The 20,555-nt window shown below is 38.5% G+C and overlaps 1 long non-coding RNA gene across 1 annotated transcript in view; it reads left to right on the top strand.

Annotated features, from left to right (window-relative positions):
* Window positions 1–14,844, top strand: part of LOC126333309 (uncharacterized) — a 100,518-nt gene extending 85,674 nt beyond the window's left edge. Inside the window, exon 4 of the long non-coding RNA XR_007564101.1 lies at window positions 14,761–14,844. This is a non-coding gene — a long non-coding RNA (uncharacterized LOC126333309). The remainder of the gene's footprint in view (window positions 1–14,760) is intronic.
* Window positions 14,845–20,555: the final 5,711 nt, after the last annotated feature.

Here is a 20,555-nt window from a genome sequence, read left to right on the forward strand (position 1 = left end):
CAGTTCCGCTGTGGGTGTTACAGTTGCCACTTTATAATCGTTTTCCGGAACACTACTTAAATTGTTCTCACTGACAGTGAATGTATTTTCTGCTGCCGTGTCTACAGCTGATCTACTACTTGCGGGCGCACTCCTTTCTCCTAACACTGGCACACTCTCCCGCCGTTGATTATTACATACGGAATTTTCATAACGACGACACCTCGGTTTTCTACTGTTATTGGGCCGCCAAAATTTCTCTACGCCCGGTCGGCCTCTCACCGGCGCGGCTAATGGTTTCTCTGTCTCGTCCCAGCAGACCTGCTCCCCGGATGCTGCTGAGGCGGCTGGTCACACCCTCTGGCGTTATTACTATTCTGCGAAGCCTGTATCACGCCAGTATGATACTGGTTTCTGTCATTCCCGTTATTATTTGGATTGTACCTATTGTCATTACGGCCCGAACCACTATTGTTATTGTTGCCAAGATTGCGGTATGCATTATTCCCATAGTTATCATTGTTGTGGTTGCTGTGGTACCTGTTGTTACCACGGCCTCTACCACTGTCGCGATTATTGCGCCAATTGTCGTCGTCCTCAACTCTTTCCAGGAAATCATTGATTGTCCTGTAATTGCTTCCTACGTAGCGTTTTGTATCATCTGGAAGCTTCTTGTAGAGTTCCCAGACTATTTCGGATTCCGTGCAGCAATCACGCAATTATTCCAACTTGCGGATCCAACCCTCACAAAACTCCTTCATCGAGCCGCGCGAATTCGCATCGAAAGGCCTCGATACGACAAATTCGCGCCACTTCGTTGTTTTTGCTCTGCCCAGTATTCAGCCAGAAACAAATTTTTAAACTCGTCAAAAGTCAGGTTCGTGATATTGAGGTTTAAGCCCCAACGCTTGGCATCACCAGCCAACACGTCAATATCCGCATTAATTTTTCTCTCATTAGTCCATCATCTGGATAGAACTCTTTCACAATTTTAATGAAATCCGTCGCGTGCATACCACCTTTTTTCAAGGGGTCGAACCGCTCCTCTTTCGTCAACAATTCCGAACTATGTGCACAGATTGGCACATAGCTCTGTTTTTCGTCAAGTTTCTTTTCTAATTCCAAAACTCTCGTAATTACTTGGCAAGTGGTTGTCGCAAGCGTTTCCACTTCCCTCTTTTTCTCTTCGCAGGTATTAGCCTGCTTCCTCACTTTAGTGTCTACTTCGGACACTAAAGCCTTTAAAGTTTCCACCTTCTTTTGATCCTCTTTTTTCACGAATTTAATTTGTTCCGTCACCTTATTCTCGATGATCGGAGCAACTACTTCTCCTACACGTTTCTCGATTCTGCTAATTTCGGAATAAAAACGAGTATTTATGCTCGCAATTTCCACCTGAACGTCAATCATTTCCTGTTTAAGATTACCGATTTCGGTATTAATTACAACAATACCTTCTTTGATTTTATCAACTTTTGTGTTAACAACTTCAACATTGTTGTTAACAACATTAATAGCTTTAATCTGATTGTCTAGCTTCCAGTCAATTTTTTCAGCCTGAGCTTCTTGCCTGGCAGACTGAGCTTCTTGCTTGGCACACAGAGCTTTAATTTCTGCCGATTGACTCTTGATTTCATTAATCAAAACATTCAATAAATCAGTTAAATTCCCGGAAACTACCGGTTTTACTTCCGTAGCTGGTTCCTCTATATATGTTCTCCCGTGTTCATAGTCAAGGGGTACAGATTTGATTTTCACTTCCGATTCCGAAACATTTTCTTAAGTTTGGAATTTCATTTCTTCTCTTTGTTGCATTTCCGCGGTCGCGTCTTTCATGCTAGCCGCCTGCCCCTGAACAATGGGTTCCGCGGTGAGTGTTTCCCACTGTTCGACCGATTGTTCCGTATCCAAGTCTACCAAATTTTGGTAATTGTTGCCTTTACTCATTTCAATAATTTTCAATATAAATGCCAAATCTCAAATATAATTAGGATTCCTCCAAATACTTATTCTCGCTGACGTAACAGCCTGTTCGTAACCAGTACTTTGTCACGAGAATTGCACAGTGAAAAATTCGTGTCCAGAACAACCTCAAATTTGAAGATTGTCCTGTCACGAGGGTGGCCACGTGTAACCTCCCCCTCACTTATCGACCTTAATGACAGTGAAACATTAAACCGTGTGTACCTAATGGAAATTTGGGAAAAGCAATCGTCACCGAAGTTAATCTGTCTGTAAAGAGGGAGGAAAGGGTTATATCTAAATGAAAGGAAAAATGCAAATGAAACTGGTGGAAATTAATTTTGAAAAAGGGTAAAGTTAATAAAGAAAGTAAATGTGTGGCCGTTACGTTAACAATTAACTAGCAGTAATTAGATATTTGAGATTTGGGGATAATTACGGTCGCCAGTCCTATGGACAATTACTATAGTAACTGAAAAAGAAAGGTTATTGCACATATAGTTAGCACTAGAAGCGTGGCCACTGAAGGTTGACACGTGTAGTGTGAAAACTGAAAGTTTGTCAGAAGTAATAAATTTCGCTTCACTCTGACTTATTTAGCAAAAGAATTAATAAAACCTGAAAATTGAAAGTTAATTTAGCGACTAAGATTAATAGTGAGCTTTGTTTCTGAAGCACTACGAAGTTAAATAAAATAAGGTTAGTCTTGGGCTACCTCAAAAATCTTTTCAAAAGCCATTTGAATATACGCAATTTAGAAATAAGAGATTTAACTTTGAACTTGAATTTAATGATTCTGAACAATTAACAATAGTAAAATTTGGTACGTACCAAGCAGAGCTGTAGTCATAGGTAAGCTAAAATATGGTAACAAAACTCGCACTCATAATTTGCGCTTGCGTAATCTAAATATTGTAGCCAGCTATGAATACTTTAACAGAACTTTGAAATTAAAGCAGTGAAATGAAACAGTGTTACTTTATTGCTGGCGTTTGAATTTCAACGACACTCGGGTTCATTCCGGAAAAGGAAGGGACCCTGCTTGGTAATGCAAATGGGTCAATGTGCAACAAATGTTCATGCTGAGTTGCTGTAATTATTGTTACGAAAATGGAACAGTTTGAAAAGCTGAGGTCTGCCATACAGTTCTACAGCTTTACGTGCTTCCAGTCTTCCTTATTGGTTGATTGAAGGTTTGAAGCCGTCGATCGAGGAGGTGGCGACAGTCACTCACTGTCGGCCGTCGTTGTTGCAGAAGCTGGATGTTGGCGCGCTTTCTTCTCGACACGCTCACCAGGCGAAACGGGCTCTTGATGTGAGCCAGCTAATGCTTCCCGTCCGCGGCACCGTGTCAGAAACTATCATAGCAATTCGAGCACAATTACATGCTGCCAAACCCCGAAAGCGCGGCAACTCGCGGGAGCGTCACACAACACACCTGCTCCACTGCACTACTCCAGCCTGACTCCCCTCTGCCCGCGCTCCAGGCGACCAAGTTCACACTACCAAAGATCCTAAACACTTTGTTTCTCCACACGTCTTATCGATGTAATCGTTCGATACCATAGTTTTCCCTAGGCAAGACCCAGCATAAAAATACAAATAGTATTTACAAAACAAACCAATTATACATCGACATAAATGCATAAATATACATATACAAATAGTAAAACAATTACAATATATAAAGAGACAGGAATGTCATATCTTCAGGTGACAAAATAAGGACACAATTTATAGTACAACAGATGGAAATAGGAGGATATGCTTTTCCGGTGTTACACATTTACCATGCGAAGCAAGCATGGGAAGCCGAACCACAATCAGCCTGTATGGGAAGCCGAACCACAATGTAAGCTTCTGCATTTCTCCGGGTTCTTGGTAGTAGAAACCAGAGTTTCAATATTGTCTAAATAGCTACAAATAAGCGATATTCATTTTATATTTAGAATAAATGCAACTATGACAAAATCACATTGTACGGTGTCATATCATTCCGACACTGCGTATTGAGTGACATATGTGGGTATTTAGTAGAGCGCTCTAATATGGAAGGTTGATTATTGGTTTGTGTTTTGTTTATACTGAGTTGAAGCTGTGGGTTTCGTGCTGCTTTGCATGCCATTAAACTAAGAAGTTACCATGTATTAATGGGAACTGGATTGCTGGCGTTGTGGGCTTATTTTCATTTTGGTGGGATAATCTGCTTCGCATCCTAAATCGCCTGTATACGATATTTTTCACGAAATTAAACGCATATAACTTATAATTTTTTGCTCTTTGACCTTAATAACTCGCACAATAAGTATTATAGCGATGTAATTATGGTAACACGTATTGACTAAATGCAAAACATGAGACACGAAAATTTGTATGGAGTGTGAAAGGATTCTAGAATTTAATGTTTATTTGAAAAGAGAACACCAATATTCCCATTTTTTACTGTTTTACTATTTAATATGTAATAAAGATTATTTTTTAAATTTTCTTTTCGTAGATGGCCTTCTGCGGCAGGATAAATATTCTGGTGTTATTGTATGCAACTTAACAAACACTGCTTTTGTTCTTCCTCAAACATGATTCAACAATGAAAATTTGTACAGAGCTTCATTTAGTCCGGCGCCACCCCGTGAATTTATTTTGAATGCAAAGGAACAAGCCCCTACTGGAGATATAAAATGGTGCACATGTATTACATCGCAATGTAATTGTAATTTGCCGTTGCTCCGGCACAGTGGATATGACCGAGTGACCGAAGTAATGTGTTGAATGTCTTCACTATCAATCGTCGCCAAATGTATCATTAATTAATACTGGATGCACGTTCACCGAGCAGCTGCAGTGCTACTGATTGAACGTTGCGACTGGCAGTAGTTAATAACATTATGATTTAGCTACGAAGACTACCGAGTTGGGTCGATAAATCGAGCAGAAATAGGTAGCAAAGTGAGACTGCTATGGGGACGGGCGGAAGCACCTGCTGTTTATGTTAAATATTGTGGCCTTTTTGTTTTGATTATAAGAAATTATGTTTTAAATGCCCGAAATTCAGAGCAGTCTTCTCTCAAAAACGATTTCTCAATCTAAATTTTTTCAGAAGTTTTCAGAAATCTAAACTTGTGATTTTTATGTGTGTGTCGGGGGAGGGGGGAGGGGGTTAGAGGTGTGTTCGGGTCTTTCTTCTTCTCCCATAGCATAAGGAGAGTTGTGGCAGCTCTGACGCCGGCTACGAGCGCTTTTTACTAGCTGTGTTAAGAGATAAGTAATTTAGTTAGTAATTAATTGTTTTTGCTTTATATTCTATAGTATGTACGTGCATTGGTGTCAGATAGGCGTGATGAATGAAAGGTTTCCGTTTTTATTTGAGTCCGAATAGGGAAAGCGAAGTTTCTGTTTAGGACAGTTTTGCGTGTACACAAACGTTTGTTTACATTCTTAACTGACGGCAAATAAGCAGAATTATCAATTTAATCAGTGTACAATGCTCAGTATTTACGTTTATTAGTGACATTTATACTCGATACTTTGAAGGTAGCAGTTTTTATACGTTTTATTAGGAAAAGTGATACAGACAGTGAATTCTAACCTCAGTTGTATACGTTTGAATAGCGCAACTTTCGAGCGTTAACAGTTAAGGAAATGTAAAATACGCGGTAAATTAGTGTTATACTACAATCTCTGAGCAAATCAGTGTTAAATACAACTTCTGACCCCTTCTTACATACAGTTTAGTTACCAGAAAGCTAAAACTCACCTCGCCGTCTGCTTAAATTCCTTAGCTTGTTGTGGGCTTTAGTGATCGTGTACTGCAAGCTCATCAGTTCCTCTAGAGTAGAGTTCGTATTTGTGCTTTACGTTCTGAACTCTTATTGTTAGCTACAGGTTTTCTTTCGTACCCCTATGTGTCGGTGTACAATACTCACTATCAACTTTAAATGCGAACCTTTTAGGTTAGGCTTTACCGTGACTATTATTGACACTAAATGAAAAGTTTTATTTATCTCCACGACGCGTTTCAAAGGTTTAAGGGGAGCCAGAACGATGCATCTCCTCCATGTTAAGTATAGAAAATATAAGGAACATTTTTTTCTGAAACCATTAAACATAGTGGTGGAAATATGGACTACATGTTCAGTGAATATTTCTCTACAAATTTATAATACCAAGTTAAGAAATATTTGTTGGATTTTTGTTTTACAATTATTTTAAACAGATTCTTATTTTTTGCTCTCAAATTTTGCACTTTTTCTTCTATTGAATTATACAATATTTTTTTCAATTTGTTTTAAAAATGAAGGAAAGAAAGGAAACAAAACTGTGTATAAATTACATTGATATACTTTTAGCAGTTTTTGAGAAAATGTTCCTCAAAGAATTGTAAACTTACTGGAAATGGCTTCCAAAGTTTTTTAATACATTCCTACTCCATATGATGGATTATCAGCATCCTCTTCTTTTTTCAGTTTTAGTTTCCCTTTCACTGGTCTTTTCTTCCCTTTGCTGTATGTTGTAGGCTTTTGTCTCTTCTTCCTGCACCTTTTGGTCATTCTTCATCAATTTGGCACATTGAGGAAATGGTGTTGTATCCTGGTTGGAAACTTAAACGTTTCAGCACATCACATTTGATAATGTTTCCTTCGTTGTATGTTGTCACTGCAACATACACTCTAAAATGCAATGTTTTTATCTGTACAAACACTCTTTTGGGAATCCTAATCCAAATTAAATTATTTACACTTTCATTTGGATTTTTTGTTTTGCCATGTAAACACTTTCCCAGTAAACTTGGCTGTGATAAATCTCTGAACATGGGCTTAATTACATCAATTACAGCATCTGGAAAACGGTTTTATGGGCATATTCCTTTCCTGATTGGTACTTACACCATGAGTCACCACCAATGGGGCACAGTGCATGTTGTAAGTGCTCATTTGTTGATGCAGTATAAAAAAATAATGCCCATACTGCTCTCCTCATATGCTCAGTGCTTCTTGTATTGCACACCCAAAATACCTCTGCAATTTATCAATTGCTTCATCTGTCAATCTTCCTCTTCCTCCAAGGATCTTACCATCACTAAACCTCTAGGATCCTAATGTCTGCTTTAGTTCGGACAAGTGAGCCCCCATGCGCCTCTGCACATGTCCAGTGCACTCCTGTTTTTTAATGTGAATTTCATTGCCATAATGTTTGAGTTCCTCTACATTTTTATACCCCTTAGAATCACCATCTCCTAGATAATTAGTGTATCATACATTATACCACTCTTGTAATCTGGAAAAAATTGCTTTCATTCCCTCTACTTCCATAACTCCAATCGTACCGTGATAATTTGCTTCACAACTTTCACTATGTTCGTCCTTGGTATTGCCCTTACATCTACAATGTTTTGAGAGAATAGCAACATCAACTACTTTGCAACTGTCTCCACTGAGAGCTGTCACAACTCCATTTAGAGATTTATGACCTCTGCATTGCCATGATCTATCTAATGCACCAGTTAAATCTCTGTAATTCCCATTATCTGTCACAGGTTCTTCAACTGCTTTCTTCATTGTTGCTTGAGCAATATCTTCAGCAGAAGATTCCACCAATTCATTATAAAATCCAAACTTGATTGGTGGTTTTGGCAAGTTCATAATTCCACATAACATAGTCCCTGCAGCACTGCCCTTACCAGTGCAACTCAAGCCATGCACTAGCCTAACATTTATATCATACACCTTCTTTCCACTATTACTACTATGAGGAATACTGGTAGAAAACGAATCTTCTGCAGCACATTTCTTACACTTCAATAACATTTTACATGCCAAACCAATGTGTGAAGTTATTTTCAATTCCAGTCCTCTTTCTTTGTAAACTTGGCATAATACATGATGTTTCAAAATATTAGAGAGCAAGGAAATGTTAATTTTTCGTAGTTTTCAAATTTTTTTTGATGTCACAAAGTTTCTTGCTGGAAGAAGTTCTATCACATTCATTTGGAGTAGTTGGTGAAGCAGTCTGAGCAGCGTTTGACTCCAGGAGGTGCTGACTGGAATTCAGGATTTTGTCGTCTAGGTTATACTTCAACTCAATAAAATACTCTTCAGAATTGTCAAAGAAGCATACACATTCAATAATGAGAGAACACTTAAAAACACAACAGGATTCACGCAATATGTCATAAACATACAAGTACCTGATAGAGCCACACTTGCCTCATTTGACATACAAAACCTTTATGTAGTAGTAGTAGTAGTAGTAGTAGTTTTATTCATCCGTAGATCTCTTTTTACAAGGATATAGGACATGTCAAAGTATTTACAAGCTTAGATCAATTTACAATAAGCTAATTCGTATACACATATATTTACAGACTTCTAGTTAGAGACAATCATTAGATTTTACTCCTGGTATACAATAATTTATTTACAAATAACTCATTAAATAATGTAATGCCACACTATTCACTCATATTTCACTATCAGTCACTGCACACACTATACACACATTGTTTCATAACACTTCACTCACTACACACACACACACACACACACACACACACACACACACACACACACACACATACACACACACACACACACACACACACACACACAGGTGATCCTTGGGCCATTTTCTGTACTGCAAGTTCCCATTTGCTATCCTGAAAAACTGAGTCAGCATCCCTTCATAATGAGTGAGATGTTGAGCTCAGAAAGAGGAAGAGGTGTTAGTATTGTGCTATGCATAGCTTGAGGGGAGAGTGTCTCTAGAAAGGAAAAAAGAAGAAAAATAATAAAGTGAAGGTGTTATGTGGAATATTGGATGTTTTATAATCATCATTATTATTATTATTTGTTTGTATAACATTTTTTTATCAAACCCCTACTCTGCTTTATCTAAGTAATCCTTCAATGTATAAAATGTATTGCATAACAGGTACTTTTTAGCTGCCTTCTTAAATAAGTGTATTTTTGAAATTTCTTTAATCTCTTTTGGTAATTTATTGTACAGTTTTATTCCTTGGTAGAAAATGCTGTTTTGAGTTTTATGTTTATTTTTTCTTGGTAAATGTAAGTTGAGTCTATCTCTTGTTGCATGGTCATGGACAGAGCTGTTTGTGCAGTAATTGCCAATGTTACTTTTGATGTGTACAACTGACTGGTAAATGTGTTCACATGGAGCACTTGCCTCATTTGACATACAAAACCTTTATTCCTCTGTGCCAATAGATCCCACACTACAGATAATCAATGCCAACCTACATAAACACAAAAAAGTCCCTTCAACTCACATTACTGAGCCTGTTTGAATTCAGACCTTCAGACAACTATTTTAAATTTACCAATAAAATCTACAGACAGACAGATGGTCTGGCAAAGGGCTCCAATCTTTTCAGATTGCTAGCAGAAATATTTATAAGTAACCTAGAAGAAAAAACCTGAATTCCAATCACCACCTCCTCAAAAAGATTATCTACTACTACAGATATGTAGATGATACCATCATTTTAATCAAAGGCACTAAAGATTCACAGTTGAACCAGAATAAAAAATAACAGACATTAGTTTGAAATTTATTGGAAGCCTACCACAACACATATCACAATCCACAACTGCTCTTGTCACCTCACAGCACACAAAATGGCAGCATTCCGGTACATGATCAATAGGGCTATCCAACTACCAATCTATGAAGACAAATATGATCAAGAAATTGAAATAATAAAACAAAAAATTATTGAAAAATGTTATAACAGCTCAATAGTAGACACCATATAACACTCAATAATTTTTCAGAAAATCGTTAAGTGGTTCTCTGCAAATGAGCTATCATGAAACTTTGACAAAAAACAGTACATACAGTTCCACACAGTAAATGGCATGACACCATTAATACATATAGACTTCGATCAGAAATCGGTAGCTAAGGTAGAATATTCAAAATTTCTGGATGTATGCATTGATGAGGGGTTGAACTGGAAAAAACACACTGAAGATCTGCAGAAATGTTTGAGTTCAGCTACTTATGCTATTAGGGTCATTGCAAATTTTGGAGATATACATCTCAGACACCATATTCTGGGGTAACTCATCATTGAGTTAAAGAGGGTTCGTTGCACAAAAGTGTGTAATCAGAATAATTGCTGGAGCTCATCCCAGATCATCCTGCAGACACTTATTTAGAGAGCTCCAGATCTTCACTGTAGCCTCACAATATATATATTCACTTACGAAATTTGTTATTAACAATCTAAGCGAATTCAAAAGTAATAGCAGTGTACATGGCTACAACACTAGGAGAAAGAATGATCTTCACTACTCAAGGTTACATCTAACTTTGGCTCAAAAGGTGGTAAATTATGCTGCCACTAAAGTCTTTGGTCACTTACCTAATAGCTTCAAAAGACTGACAAATAGCCATGTATCATTTAAAAAGAAATTAAAAGAATTTCTTAATGGCAACTCCTTCTACTCATTAGATGAACTTTTGGGTATAGTAAGTGGGTAATTTCCGCAAGTCCCACAAAAAAATTAAAAATATTAAGTATCATGTAATATTTTGTGTAATGTAATATCTTGTATAAACACCTTTTATTAAACTGGCATGTTCCACATCATTGCAAAATGTTGTATTCATGATCTATGGGATAAGTAGTAATCTAATCTAATCTAACGACAGTGAAAGGAACCTGTGACTACCTGAAGTACTCTGTTTTACTTATTTTATGTTTACCATGAGATATAAGTTAAGAAGAAACCAAAAACCATGTTCTGATATAGTGTCTTGTTTCTATACTAGGCAGTGCCACAAGTTCCTCCAAAAAATTGTAACACAACACACACATAAATGTCACACCAACTAACGTAAATCCACCCAACGATGGGGGTTTAAACCTTTGAAACGCGTCATGGAGATAGTTAAAACGGTGACTGGTAACAGAAAACTTGTTGTTTCATTTAATACCCAGTGTTTACGTTTATTAGTGTCATTTAGACTCGACACATTGAAGGTAGAAGTTTTTATAGTTTTATCAGGTCAATTTCGCGTGTATGTAAACGTTTGTTTACGTTATAAATACGAGGGGTAATCGGTAGGTGTAGCTTATCGTAGGTTACCGTTTAATTCTTTAATAATATTCACTAGCTAGCCCCTAGTAGTTTACTGTAGGTCACTGTTTTTTTCTGTAGTATTCACTACATAGCACCTAGCAGAAAAACAAGCACCAGATCTAGTTCTACCATACATTTTCATTGTTTTTCATTGTTGAGTGTCCTTTCTGCCCACTAGAGTGTAGCTGTTAACCTTGTGTGGCAGTAGGTTTCCTTCAGTTTCCTAAAGTAAATCACATATTAGCTAGATGGATAGGGACTGTGTCTGTTGTGTATGGATACAGGAGTTGGCCACAGTCCAAACGTAACTGGAAGCTTTGTTGGCCACAGTCTCCAGGCTTCATTGTGTCACCTTGAGGTGCGGTGTGGATGGGGTGCCTAGGGCAGCTCTTGCTGTACTAGATGTGCAGGGGGGATGTCACAGCTATGTGCCACTGAGCTGACCTCAGGTGCGACTTAGTGAGCGTGGCGAGGTCTCGAGCCTCATGGCGAAGACTGCATGGAGGACGCAATCCTATGCACTTGGCTAATAGATTCACTGCGCTATCTGATGCTGAGGATGGGGGGGGGGGGGGGGGGGGGGAGAGGCTGAGCTGGATCAGAATGCACCTTCTGCCAGGATAATGGCAGCTCCTTCAGCAGTGTCCGCACAGGCACGTAGGATAGGGTTTTGTTAGTTATTGGGAGCTCCAATGTTAGGCAGGTCATGGAGCCCCTCAGGAACATAGTGGCTAGGGCGGGGAAGGAGTCCTACGTTCAATCAGTATGCTTTCCCGGGGGGCCTCGTCCAGGACGTGGAAGCAGTTCTTCCGTCTGCTACCGAGCGTGCGGGGTGCAGCTAGCTGCAGATTGTTGCACATGTCGACATCAACGATGCCAGTTGTCGGGGTTCCGAGGAAATCCTTGGGTCCTTTCGACGGCTGGCGGAATGGCGAAGGCGGCCTCCATCTCTCGAGGAGTGGGAGACAAGCTGATGATTTGCGGCATCGTACCCAGGGTTGACTGGGGTCATCTGGTTTGGAGTCGAGTGGAGAATCTAAACCAGAGCCTACGTCAACTCTGTGACGGAAATGGTTGTAGATTGGAGATTCCTCGACCTACACTATCAGGTGGAAGGATGTAGGACGCCCCTCGATAGATCAGGGCTGCACTAAACACATGAAGCAGTTACTTGTGGCGTTCACATGGTTTTTTTTTTTTAGATTAGTTTCCTCCCCACTGGAAACAAACAGTTGACCTGAATAATTACCAGTTCATGACACTGATGTGGGTGTGCCAACTTTAAAAATTGTTAGTTCGACTAAACAGGTCATTACAAAGGAGTTAAATATGATAAATCTCATGTTAGTAAATTGTCGAAGTGTCTGTAGCTAGATCCTCGAGTTACTCTCCGAAATAAACACTAGTAGTGCCAATATTGTATTAGGTACCGAATGCTGATTGAAACCAGACATAAATGGCAGTGGATTTTGAACTTGGATTGGACAATGTTTAGGAAGGATACGACTGATGTAATGGGAGGTGGTGTGTTCGTTGCAGTTAAAAGCTGTTTAAACGCAGTTGAGATCGAGAGTGGGTCGGACTGTGAAATAGTCTGGATAAAACTGTCAATCAGACAAGGACTGACATTGTATTAGGACGTTTTTACAGACCACCAGAATCCTCGACCAATGTCGCAGAACGTTTCAGGGAGGTGGAGTCTTTAACCTGGCGTCCATTGACTGGGAAAATTACACGTTTACCACAGGAGGCAGAGCCAAAGACTCGTGTGAAGTTATTCTAGGCGCGCTCTCAACTAACAACCTTGAGGAATTGATTAGAAAGCAACTCGAGATGGGAACAAATTAGATGTCTTGCCGACAAACAAACCTGATCTTTTTGAGCAAGTTAATCTAGAAGAAGGTATTACTGACCACAATGTCGTTGTGGCTTCTATGACAGTGGAAGTTGCAAAAAAAAAAAAAATAGCAAAAATATAGGGCAGGGAAAGGATCCACCTTGGTTCAACAAACATATTAGGAAGTTGCTGAGAAAGCAGAAAATTTTGCTCAGTCTTTTTAAACGTAGTCACTGCTTCGCTGACAAACAGAAATTATAGGAAATGAGAGAAGCTCTCAAAAGGTAATAAGAGATTCTTTTAACGAATTCGAAAGCAATATTTTATATGCAGATTCTAAAAATAACCCCAAAAAATTTTAGTCGTACGTAAAATCTATGAACGCTACAAATAATTCAATACCTTCTCCTGCTGACAGTAAAGGGTAATGTAACGGATGATGATAAACATAGGGCCGAAATTCTAAGCCTACCTGTCTAAAGCTCGTTTACAGTAGGGGACTGCAGCACCATTCCCACTTTCAAATATCGAACAATCTCAAGGATGGCCGACATAGTGTTTAGTTTATCTGGGATTGTAAAACAGTTAAGATCCTTAGACGCCAGGATGGCATCTGGCCCATCCAGTATGCACGTAAGATTTTATGTTGACTATGCTACAAATATAGCACCATTCTTATCCATCATCTATCAGAGATCATTTGAACAGCGGAAAGTTCCACGGAAGTTTAAGAAGGCCCAGGTCATAGCAATCTATAAAAAGGGTAGAAATTGGATGCACATAATTACCGGCCAATTTCGCTGACATCGATTTGTTGTAGAATCATGGAACGTATTTTGTGTTCAGACATAATGACCTTTCTAGATTCTGAGAAGCTCATCTGCAGAAACCAGCATGGTTTTAGGAAACAGCGGTCATGCGAGACACAGGTGGCCCTTTTTGTGTGTGATATACAACAGGCTCTAGATACTGGCTCCCAGGCTGATGCCATATTCCTCGACTTTCGAAAGGCGTTCGACTCAGTTCCGCACTGTCGCTTGCTCCAACAAGTGTGCGCTTACGATCTATCCAATGACATATGCGGTTGGATAGAAGGTTTTCTAACGGACAGAGAGCAGTATGTCGTTATGAATGGGGAAACTTCAACAGAAACAAGCATAACATCAGGTGTGCCCCAGGGCAGCGTAATAGGTCCGCTGCTTTTTACGGTTTACATACACGATCTGGTTGATGGTATTGACAGCGCCTTTAGGATGTTTGCCGATGATCCTGTAGTCTATAGGAAAGTAATATCACACGAAAGTTGTGAGCAAATGCTTGAGGATTTGCAGAAAATAAATGCGTATTGTAATGCCTGGCAGTTATCTCTCAATATTAGTAAGTGTAACCTACTGCGTATAACAAAGCGTAAATCCCCACTAATGTACGAGCACAAAATAAATGGCCAGTCTTTGGAAGCGGTAACATCCGTCAAGTATTTGGGTGTGACTACTCGAAACTATCTCAAATGGAACGATCAGATTACACAAGTAACGGGTAAGGCGAACTCTAGAGTGCGGTTTATTGGTAGAATCCTGAAACGATGTAGTTTTTCAACAAAGGAAATAGTTTACAATACTTTAGTTCGTCTATCGACACAAAGGAACGCCCTCGCACTACGTCATCAATCGTTAGTGACGTCACAACGCCTAGGAATGCCACATGGCGTACGATCGTGAGTGTTGGTTGTGCAGTGCCGTTCGTTTTGTGGTACTTATTGTGTTTTTCGAATACAACAGATATAGTGAGAGTTTTCACCATGGCGTATAAGTGTTGTGTTCCTCGCTGTAACTGGAATTATCCAAATGAACCTAAGGTCCATGTGTTTTCGTTTCCTAACAGCGAAAATCTTCGTCGTAAATGGATTGCCGCCATTCCCAGGGATGCATTTACAACAACCAAATATTCCAAAGTAAGTAAATCCGATAGTGTTCCATGTTTCCAGTTTTTATGGTTCTATATTCTTTATTTATACCTTTTGAAGACCTGTACTATATTGTACCCAGGCACCACTACTGGTTTTGTGTCTTCATTCTTACATAGTAAGCGAATTTTACCAGTCAGTTCAGCAACTAGTGTTCACACTTGAATAGACGAAATCGCGTTTTCTACATTATTTTTTATTTACTCGAAGACACGAATTATTTGTTCGTTTCACTTTGCAGAAGTTAAGTTGTTATTTCGCTTTGTAAAAGAACAGTCAAGTCTTGTGTTTGGTTAAAATGGAAATTAAATATATGAAGAGTGCTACAAAACTGTTTAAGAAGAAGTATATGTGAATTTACAAGAAGTTTAATTGAAATGTGGATCGTGAACACCAAGTCAAAAATTATTTCTACCATACCATTGTTCTGATCTGGGATTGTTTGATCATTAAGAATTTCCTGAAAAACGCATTTGTTAGGTCTTCAAATATTGCTAAAATACAGGTCTGGACCTTCTAGCAGTCAATGTGGAATCACCCTAGAATCAACAAGATGAGCCATAACACCTTTGACGAAATCTATGTGGGAATCCCTTCAAGATAAGTGCCAAAATTAATGATTTTTTACAGTGACTTCATTATTTCCATTTTGACGATACCATCCACAGGCAACAAATTTGCTGTTGCCCAATAAATCCAACATATGCTGCATGAGCAACATTATTAATCTGATTTCTAACCTACTTTGCAAGTGGTTATATTGTTAGATGCTTCTGTCCATAAGTGTCAATGTTCAAAGCACACAGGACAACATTAATGTAATCTGTGATTTGTTGTAAAACATTAGTAAAGTTACAGAAGGAAAAGAGAGAAATGTAGCATTTCTAATGGAACAAGTTAGGCTGTTGACTGTAGCCCAAGAACGGTTAAGGTGTTCTCCTGAATATATTGTTTTCTGTGCTATATTTTTTTCAGTTTCCTCACATACTTATAGGTTTATGAGAAAATTTAATTATATGTTTGTGCCACATCCTCGTACACTTCCAAAGATATGTTTAAAGTCTGGTGCAAGCCCTCAGAAGGAACAGGTGGAAGATTACTTTCTTGCTTATGTTGAACAGAAGTTTAGTTATTTAAAGGCAGAGGAACATGTTGTCTCATTAATGATAGATGAGTTGCACATCAAACCATACTTGGGCTATAAGGGAGGCAATATTTTAGGGACTGCATTCAATGTTGACTCTGCAGCTAGTTCTGTATATGTTTTTATGATCCTGCGCCTTTTGTCTTCATTTAAAGCAGTTGTACATATTCTTCCTGTAAACACTCTTCAGGCATGTGATCTTTTTACATATCTTAAAAATGTTATAACAGGCTTGCACAGTATTGGTTTTAAAGTGATTTGTGTTGTGACTGATAACAATTCCAAAAACAGAAAATGTATGGAATATTTCTCAACACCACCAAAAAAGAGTGTGGTTTATCCCCATCCTTCAGATCCTCGTTCACCATTATTTTTTATCACTGAGGGTGTGCATGTGTTAAAATGCATTCGGAACAATTGGATCAACCAGAAAGATGCCATGCAGGTCATCACATATCCAAATTTTGAAAACATGGACAAAACTTTGTCATTAAAAGTTGCTTCATTTTGTACTCTGAAGAAACTCCATGCCTTGGAAAGTAAAACAATCATTAAGTACTCCTATGACTTGCGTATGTAAAATATGCTTTAAACGTTTTCAATCCATATGTTGTACAGGGGCTTCTCACTTTAGGTGAGGAACACAACCTGTATGAATATGAGAGTACTGCAGATTTTATTACTTTAATTGAAAATTGGTGGTCAGTAGTGAATGTACAAAGAAAATACAAATGTGAACATTTGAAAAATTCACTTGAACATCCACTGCCTGTGACAGAAAATGAGGATAATTTCTTGTTTCTGAATAAGTTTTTCAACTGGCTAGATGTCTGGGACCAGATGGGGTTAAAGTACAACTGCCTTACATGAGACACCCACTGGGCACTATCAAACACCACGCATGGTCTAATTGAAATGGCCAAGTACTGTATTAATGAACTTGGCTTCAAGTACTTTTTGCCAGGTAAAATACAGACAGATGCTCTTGAGGCAAGGTTTGGCAATTACAGAACATATGCGGGTTCACAATACTTAGTATCATTGAGACAAGTCTTCGAAACTGAATGTAAAGTAAGACTTCAACACCTTCTACCATTGAAATGTAGTTTCTTTTTAAATGTGTATGAAGTGTTAGCACCTGGGACTATTTTTATTATACTCATAATGGTGGTGTCTGTTTTGTTTCCTGTTTAGAATTACTTTCGTTGAAAATGATTGAAATCTAATGACTGGCAACAGCTGGACATTTACACATGTAAATTAGTTCACATTTACAATGACGATGTGAAACGAAAATAAATAAATAAAAGAAAGGAATTCATTGTAAGGGGGTGGGTTAAGTTTTGATAACAAAATGGATTAAGTAAATATAGTTACTTGAATGGAAAATTTCCAAAGCTTGCAATGGGGCAAAACATGTTCTCATATTGATCTACGTTTGTTTCGACAGGATTCAGCAATACAGAACTATGATCTTCATTTGTAGCTTTATTATAGTAAGAAAATCTTTCCTCTAAATATAACTACAGTATCCAAAACAATACCAAACATTTTGTCCAAAAATAAGAGATTTATAGTGATAAGCATGCCCAGGCGTTTCTGCCCGCAACAGACCTGGCGTTCGCCATGCCTAGCTGACGTGAGGTTGAGAACAAGCGCCGAGGCCTTCCTTTGAGTCGTTGTTGGTGGAACAGAGGAGGGTTGGGGTAATATGACTTTGGCGCGAATAGTGCCCTCCGTCACTCACCGCTTGGTGCCTAGCGGAGTATATATGTCAGTCAACTACCATAAATACTGGCCTCTCTTCTTGAAAATTTCTTTTGAGGTGCTTTAATCAATTTTTACGTAAGCCTACCATCGACATCAAAAACCACAATCCTTGGTAGTGAGCTTTTACTGCCAAAATAAATTGAATCCATGGCTTGACACAGTGTATCACGATGAACAGGCAAAGATCTAACAGCGCTGCTGCCTTATCCTTGCTCGTAATTTAATATTGAACACGAGCTAATGATATTTTTACGGAATAAATACTCCCGCCTTCCATCTAGCTTGGTATATTGAACATGGAGGTCGAATTTTAAATTTTCTGCGTATCTCTACATAAAAATATTACAGAAATCTATGTAAACCCTCGATAATCATCTCTGAGTAATTCTTTAGTCAGATCAATTCGGTAAAACTCAAGCAGACTGTCAATTTCGGACACAGTCAAGTGCTTTGCGACCTTTTCTTTATGGGACTACAGGATTTGTTGCTGCTTGACAGAGTTTTTATTCTAACACGCTTTCTAACGATAATTGACACACGTGGTGGCTGCAAGCAAAAATAACTATATCTCTGTTACATTTTTGTTCAAGAAGCATACAGGAACGCCTGATTAATCGATATGACCCCTTTTTTAAGCCATAGTATCACAACAAAGAATTTGTACTTTATCTTCGAGTTGGCAGTCTACAACCGCGTTACAAAGAGCTTGCACCTGTTGGCATCCTAAAGAGCTTTCCAGCCGTGACACAGTAGTAAGTTGTCTTTATTCAAATATGAAGTAACTATTGGAAGACAGTCTTCTTTTGATTTTTTATCATGTAAAGCAGGCAACAGTTTGCCATCCCTGTGATCAGTTATTCAACAATTGGTACTTCGTTCTGAAAATTAGGTTTTATAGTTGCTGCACGCTCTTTACGTTATTCTGTACGAATTCCTTGAATCGTTCTTTGAATCGAGAACTTACTTGTAAGTAATTAATCAGTATAATATCCAAGTGCCTAAATGTAGCTTCAAGCATACAAACTGAAACTTTCATACGTAACCAGCACCTATCTAGTGCTACTAACTTTGGACTAATGAAAATTTTCCCCATAGTTGCTTAACAAGTTCCGAGATGTATGTTCTCGAACAGAGATGGATAATCTTCTTGTAAGTCCATTTCTTTTCATTAGAATCAGAGGATGAGTTTTTTAATAGTTCAGAAGATGACGTTGGGGGCAAGGATTTGATAGACATATAATGAGATTTGTAGTTTCATTGATATGTAAGGTCGCTTCACTGATATCATAAAATAAAACTGCCAAAACTTACTTAAGATTTCTTCACTGATATCATAAAATAAAACTGCCAAAACTTGCTATTAGAGGGCAGTTTTGTGCCTTTTATTTGATGTTTTACGCCGTACACTTCTTAGATTTACTACAAAAAGTGTGTTAACCTCTAGATGTCAGACGACTCCCTAGTCCAGAATCGGCAGAAGTCGGTAAATATCCGACGGCTTTGGCGGACAGTCAATGGTTTTTGGCTGCAGCGAACATTAGCTAGCTGTCATTACTGTGTGAAGTAGGCAGTTGTTGTCTGCTGTGTTACTTCGTTGCAGCTCTCTGTATTTAGTACTGTTGCCGTTCCTTGCGGTAAGCGTACATAATTCCTCCAGTTAGAATGTGTAATAAACACGTCAGTACGTATGACGATTTTCAGTTCCGTTTACGAACAGCGATCTTTTACTTCCGTGCATGACTTCTGCTTTCGTGGAAGCATATAACGTAGTTTATGGTCGCAGCACTGCAGGGGTGAGTTACAGTTAACACACTGAGATTCCACCGACAAGTTAACTGATTGATAACAAGCCGTTTACAGACAATGTAATAAATATTTACAAACACGTCAGTGCAATACTGCACTTTTACCTTACTTAACAACTAGTGACAGGTTTCAGTACAAGTCGGCACGGATTAGCGAGGTCCTACGTTTACGAAACTTTATTTACAATTGTCTCTCACATCGCATGAATAAATTAAGAGGATATGCGTTCAACAAAAAACGACTTAGATTTTTTGGACACCGTAGCTGCCATTAAATAAAAATTGTCCGTTTCTGGGTAATTACTTTGACGACAATTTCGATATTTGTTACATGGTGGCTCACGTGTTCAAAAGGTGATGGAAGCAAAGCGTTTTGCAAATTGTGAAAATGCAGACCATCAAGGAGATCTGTTGCCACCTTCGGACAAGTCATCTACTGTTCTCAGTGGAATGAAGCTGCTCCACATTAAGAGGGAAGGGCTGTTTAATAATCTGATTCCACCATGTTTGCTTCAGGATCTCTATCAAGACGATACTCCCTATTCGATGATAATAGATAAGAGTGCATCCAAATTGACGCCAAGAAAATGTTGTGCGTTATTTTATTCAAAACACGAGAAAGGCAATAATGATGTTTTATATACTGTTCAAAATAGGAGATGGTGATGTTAAGTCTTTAGCTAATGCGATTAAAAATCAACTGACTACAGATGGCCTTGATTAAATAAGTTAATAGGTATAGGTGTCGACGGAGCTAATGTAATGGCAGAAGAGCATCATTCATTCTCTTCAGTTTTGAAGGAATCTCTGCTCCATCTTCCTTCTCTCAGATGTGTGTCACACTCATTGCATCTTGTCGCAGAAAACGCTTGTAAAGTATTACCTTCGCATTTAGCATTCATCGTTAGAGAAGTTCACAACTGGTTTTCGTGCAGTACCAAGTATCAAACTGAATATTCTCTGCTGCATGAACCACTGACCAGAGAGAATCCGC

Source organism: Schistocerca gregaria, chromosome 2, assembly GCF_023897955.1.
Source record: "Schistocerca gregaria isolate iqSchGreg1 chromosome 2, iqSchGreg1.2, whole genome shotgun sequence".
In the NCBI taxonomy this organism is placed as follows: Eukaryota; Metazoa; Arthropoda; class Insecta; order Orthoptera; family Acrididae; genus Schistocerca; species Schistocerca gregaria.